The sequence below is a fragment of the Loxodonta africana genome, chromosome 25 (assembly GCF_030014295.1).
Source record: "Loxodonta africana isolate mLoxAfr1 chromosome 25, mLoxAfr1.hap2, whole genome shotgun sequence".
NCBI classification, from domain to species: Eukaryota; Metazoa; Chordata; class Mammalia; order Proboscidea; family Elephantidae; genus Loxodonta; species Loxodonta africana.
In genome coordinates, this window is record NC_087366.1 from 45,040,516 (window position 1) to 45,046,630 (window position 6,115).

General features: G+C 40.4%; 1 protein-coding gene across 7 annotated transcripts in view; it reads left to right on the plus strand.

Annotated features, from left to right (window-relative positions):
* Positions 1-6,115, plus strand: part of SDCCAG8 (SHH signaling and ciliogenesis regulator SDCCAG8) — a 242,379-nt gene that overhangs the window by 169,993 nt on the left and 66,271 nt on the right. The gene's annotated exons all lie outside the window — the stretch shown is intronic.

Here is a 6,115-nt window from a genome sequence, read left to right on the forward strand (position 1 = left end):
CTACAGGAAAAAAAAAAAAAATAGAGCAAGAAGAAAGGAAGGCTTGCTGAGCCCTAAAGAACACCACTGTTTTTAAAGGCAAGGTAGGAATTGGCAAATGAGACTGAGAAAAAGTAATATGAGAAATAACTGGAAACCAGAAGAATATGTTATCATACATGCCAAGGGGCGGGACTGATTCAGGAAGAGGAAGTGATCAACCAGATGTTGCTGAGTGATTAAGAAGACTGAAAAGTAGACTCTCAGTGACTTGCCATCATCAATTATATTTGTAAAAATATTTTTAATAGAAGAGTGAGTGTAGCAGCCAGATTAGAGTGAACTGACAAATTGGTGTGGATTGAAAAATGTGAAATAGAAAATTTAGACCACCTTTTCATGAGGTTTAGCTGTAAGGGAAAGCAGGAAAGATGGAGACGAATGGACCACCTGGTGGTAGGGGCGTGTATTTGGAGGGAGATTTTAGGACAGGAATTTTTTTAAGTTGGAGTAGATGCAAGTGTATCAAATGCTAATACTGACAATCCAATAAAGTTACATTTCCCAACTGGTGGTTTGGAATACCTGGGATCCACAAAGGTGGTCCAGGGAATTCATGTTGTTAAAGATAATAACGGCATCTTTTTCTATTTCAGTTTTAAAATAATGAGTATTTATTTCCATATCCCCCCTTCCTAGAAAACAGAACAGTGTGAGAGCCCCTCAGTACACACAGAGTCAGTGGAGATCCATTGAGAGTGCTCCTGTGTTTTCATGTACAACAGTCAAATTCTATGTCACCAACCACCAGCAGTCCTGGTTGTTTGGTTAGTTATACAGTTTTACATTGTTTTCCTTTCTTATAATGGTATATTGTTTAAATTATATACAAAATACCATTGTCTAAAGACATAAAGCTATTGATTGAAGCATAAAATATAATGAGTTTAAAATTGATTATAATTCTATAAACTAGCCTCAGAGCAATCCGTACCAAATCCATAAGTCCCATTTTTTCTAATACTACCCCATTGCCGTTGAGTCGATTCTGACTCATAATGACCCTATAGGACAGAGTAGAACTGCCCTCACGGTTTCCAAGGAGCACGTGGGGGATTTGAACTGCTGACCTTTTGGTTAGCAGCCATAACTCTTAACCACTACGCCACCAGGGTTTCCATTTTTCTAATAGAAGTCTTAATTATTCCAAAATCAGTGTTAAAAAGAACTATAGTGATGATTTTATCTAATTTGACATTCATGTTTGAGGAATTAACACCATCACTATTTTCAGAGAAATGCTTGAAAATTGAAGCCTGAAATCTTTTATTTCATTTTTTAAAGACAAAACTAGAAGGCTATAAAAGTAACAGTTGAATTTTACATTCAAAATATAAGAATTGCAAAAATGTCTTGAAGGTGTTTTTATTTTTCATTCTATAACATAGATTTAATTTCAAATCTATGTTTTTGTGTACATTTTGGCCCTAAAGTATATTGTTATTGGCCAATCATGCCTTTTTTCTTATAAAATTAATGTAAGAACTTACATGTTCTTACATGTAAGAACTTATTTTATGTAAATTAGATAGCACACATTATTTGTTAAATAGAAAAATTACTTTTAAAATGAATTTTATGTTGCTGTTGTTGTTGTTAGGTGCTGTTGAGTCAGTTCTGACCCCATGTACTCATACCAACTCTGTGTACAACAGAACGAAACACTGCCCAGTCCTGCACCATCCTCATAATCGTTGCTGTGTTTGAACCCATTGTTACAGCCACTGTGTCAGTCCGTCTCTTTGACGGTCTTCCTCTTTCACTCACCCTCTACTTTACCAAGTATGATGTCCTTTTCCAGGGACTGATCCCTCCTGATAATATGTCCAAAGTATGTGAGACAAAGTATCACCCTTGCTTCTAATGAGCGTTCTGGCTGTAGTTGTTCCAAGAAAGATTTGTTCTTTCTTCTGGCAGTCCATGGTATATTGAGTGTTCTTTGTCAACACCATAGTTCGAAAGCATCAATCCTTCTTCGGTCTTGTGTTTTATGTCTAGCATTTTTATCTGCCTCTCATTGTGATTTATATGGGAGAGAATGGAACTTGCTGTTGCTTCCTGAGGACGAGAGGCAATGGTATATGAGGTTGATTATTAAATTTTTAGAAATTTGTGAGTCACTTAATATCATATTGGTAGTTTAAAATCAGCCATGATTAAGTATTTCTATCACAGAAACTGGTAGACACTATGAATCAGTATTTATTTTTCCCCTCAAGAGCCAGCTGTTAAACATTTACCATCACACTGCCGATGGATTTTGCTTCTACCCCTCACTCAGTACAGTTTACCTTTTCCTAGGACCAGGGCCAAGAGAGTTTCTGTTCATCTCCTAGGGACAGATAACTTTTGCTTCTAATCTTTCCTCTGAGGTAGTGAACCTTTTCCTGGGAAGGTTTCTTGACCCTCTCCAGCAACTTGAAACTTTTGCTTCATATGAAAAATAGAGTCTGGTAACTGGGGGAGTTTTGTGCCTATGTGTCGCCTGGGGAAGATTTCTCAGGTTTCCTGCCGTGCTCCAAATCTTTCTTGTAAGCATCTTGTGGAATCACTTGGAAAAGTACTTAAAAGTGAGGGCAGACTCCTCTTGTGTCTGGGACTCCCAGGGATTCTAGACCCTCCACACTAGTCCACATTCTGAGAATCCATTGTACTTTAGCTGCCTTCTTCTCACCTACTTTGTGGTGGCCATTTCTTTTTGTCATGCTCTGCCAGAGATGAAACAGGTTGAATGCTCTGCTTCTCTGAGAGGAGCATGCTGTCCTTTTGAATTCAGTTCACCTGATTATCTTGCAACCTCAACTCTCTCACTGGCTCAGGAAAGATGATTTTGTAGGTTATCTGACCTCTTCTTATTGTTAGGGTACGAGTGATGCTCTCGTGGCTTCTATATCCTAAGAGGAAGTGGAGCCCCAAGAAGTTAAATCTTTAAGAATCTTTTTCTTGAACCAAGTAAAAATGTTTGAGATTTGAGCACTGTGAGAAACGAGCCCCTGAAGGGTTTTAAGCAAAGGGGAGATGTTTTAAGCAGGGAGTGATGTTAGCCTTTTAAACACTGTGATGCCTGGCTTATGGTTAGTGTCAAGGATTGAGTTGTGTCCCCCTAAAATACGTATAACAATTTGAATAGTCCATGATTCCCAGTCTTATGTGATTGCCCACTATTTTGTCGTCTGATATGATTTTCCTACGTGTTGTAAATCCTACCTCTATGATGTTAATGAGGTGGAATGGGAGGCAGCTATGTTAATGAGGCAGGACTCAATCCACAAGATTGGATTGTGTCTTCAGCCAATCTCTACTGAGATATAAAAGTGAGAAGTGAGCCAAGAGACAGGGGGACCTCATACCACTAAGAAAGCAGTGCTGGGAGCAGAGCATATCCTTTGGACCCAGGTTTCCTGCACGGAGAAGCTTTTAGTCCAAGGGAAGATTGACGACGAGGACCTTCCTCCAGAGCCAACAGAGAAAGCCTTTCCCTAGAGGTGACACCCTGAATTTGGACTTCTAGCCTGCTAGACTGTGAGAGAATAAACTTCTATTTGTTGAAGCCATCTACTTGTGGTATTTCTGTTAACAGCAGCACTAGATGACCAAGACAGTCAGAGTGGCTCCCTGGTAGTTTTCTGCTTACCATTTCCCATCTTTCATTTTGCAGTTTGTTTCTCATCCCTGAGTTTATTGACGTTTTCACCAGTCATTTTGCTTATATTATCAGACTACTTCCATTTCTATATCTTATGCCTCTGTCTTGTATCTTTCCAAATTGTTTTCAGATATATTAACTAACCAATTTAGCGATTTCAATGAAGATTTTGCCAATTTCTTCATTCCTATTTTCTTAGAACCTGAGCAAGGATTAAATGCTAATGTTTATTTTGGCTGCAGTCCCCGGGCAGCAAGAGTAGGGGAAAGGAAGGTGAGGTGTGGAAAGATGGGAAGCCACCTTTTCTTCATTTTCCCCCTGGAATCTCTCCTTTGACTTCTCAGCTCCAAGCAAGCATGGCCGTTGCACTCCTTGCATGCCTGAGACCTCCTTAGTATTAGCTGCCTGACACACTCCACCAGAGACAGCTACTCCACTTTCTCCAAAAGCAATTCAGCATTTACACCCCCTCCTCACTGTCAAATGGTTAGGTTCCAAAGATCAGGTCGTTAGGCAAAAATCAATGTTATGCAAAAATGGAGTTAAAAGGCAGAGTCTACTACCTTGCCTTACCTCGCACTCAAGCAGGTCATTACGCCCTGGCGTAAAGCAGTGTTCGGCTCTGGAGAGGCCTGCAACTGGACTAATGGGGCCCAGCTACAGCTGTGCTGGGCCCGCGACACCCACCTTCAGCCAGTTGCCCAAATTGCAGAATGCGCGACCAGGACCAAAAGAAGTTGACCTTGAGCATGAGCGGGGCCCTCACCTTCGTTGGTCCCAGCCTGGAGGTGTATAAGGTGTTCTCTGCCATTGACCTCCAGCGCCGAGTACCTCCTGGACATGATCCTGTGTGCTCCATCCCCCAATTGGCCACATAGAAATAATGGAGACTTGCCTCCCTCCTCCCTCTCCCCGCATGGCCTCCTCTGCCAAGAAGGGCTGCATTGTCCTGTCCTCCACCTGGAAGACACCAGGGCTAAGTGCAGTTGCCAAGCAAGTGACCTGAGAGGCTACAAAGCCTGTGCGGCATCTCAGCATTCGTTACTGCCAGGCATACATAATTGACGCGCAAAATAGTTGGATAGTAGATTTTCACTATTGTCAATGTGAGATAGTAAATGAGGAGTAGGCGTATTTCCATTTATCCATATTCTGTAACTTTCACCATTCATATTGTAAGCAGGCATCATGTCTTCAATGGAAACAGCACATTATAGTAAAGAGAGAACACTCGATAGGAAACAAAAGCTCAGGATTCGTGGGCCATGTCACTTGCTAACCATAAGATTTAGGATAGGCCAAATAAACTCTTTCAGACTCAACTTCCTTATCCATGAAATAGGGATTAAGTACCATGCAGAATAGTTAGAGGGTCAAATAAGACTATGTGTATAAATTTTTTTTTGAAAAACATAAGTTCTGTGTAAATGTGCCAGTTACCAGTTACCATGGACTCAGCTCCAACTCATGGTGACCCCACGTGTGTCAGAGTAGGACTGTGCTCCACAGAGATTTTAATTGTTGATTTTTCAGAAGTAGATAACAAGGCCTTTCTTCCAAAGCATCTCTGTGTGGACTTGAACCTCCAATCTTATGGTTAGTAGCCAAGTTCGTTAACTGTTTGTACCACCCAGGGACTCCATGTAAATATGTTGTTGTTGTTGTTAGATGCCATTGAGTGGGTTCCAACTCATAGTGACCCTGTGTACAACAGAATGAAACACTGCCCAGCCCTGTGCCATCCTCACAATCATTGCAATGTTTGAGCCCATTGTTGCAGCCACTATGTCAATCCATTTCATTGAGGGTCTTCATCTTTTTGGTTGACCTTCTGTTTTACCAAGCATGATGTCCTTACTTCTGGCAGTCCATGGCATGTTCAATATTCTTTGCCAACACCATAATTCAAAGGCATCAATCCTTCTTTGGTCTTCCTTATTCATTGTCCAGCTTTCACATGCATATAAGACTATTGAAAATACCGTGGCCTGGGTCAGGAGGACCCTAGTCTTCAAAGTGACATCTTTGCTTTTTAACACTTTAAAAAGGTCTTTTGCTGCAGATTTGCCTCAATGCAATATGTCATTTTGTTTCTCGACTGCGGTTTCCATGGACGTTGATTGTAGATCTGAGTAAAATGAAATCCTTAACAATTTCAGTCTTTTCTCTGTTTATCATGATGTTGTATGTAAATATAGTGGGGTATTATTATTATTATCAACTATAATCAATTATTATTATAATCAATCCAATCACTGACTCACAATATTTGTGAAGTACACAGGACCTTGTAAATCTCTAGTTTTATACTTGAAGAATCTGCAGCAGAGTCCATTTTAATCATCAGAGCAATTCTATTGAGATAGTATTGTCTCCTATTTAGATGGGGAAACTGAGGCTCTGAGAGGTTCTATAACTTACCCAAGGTCG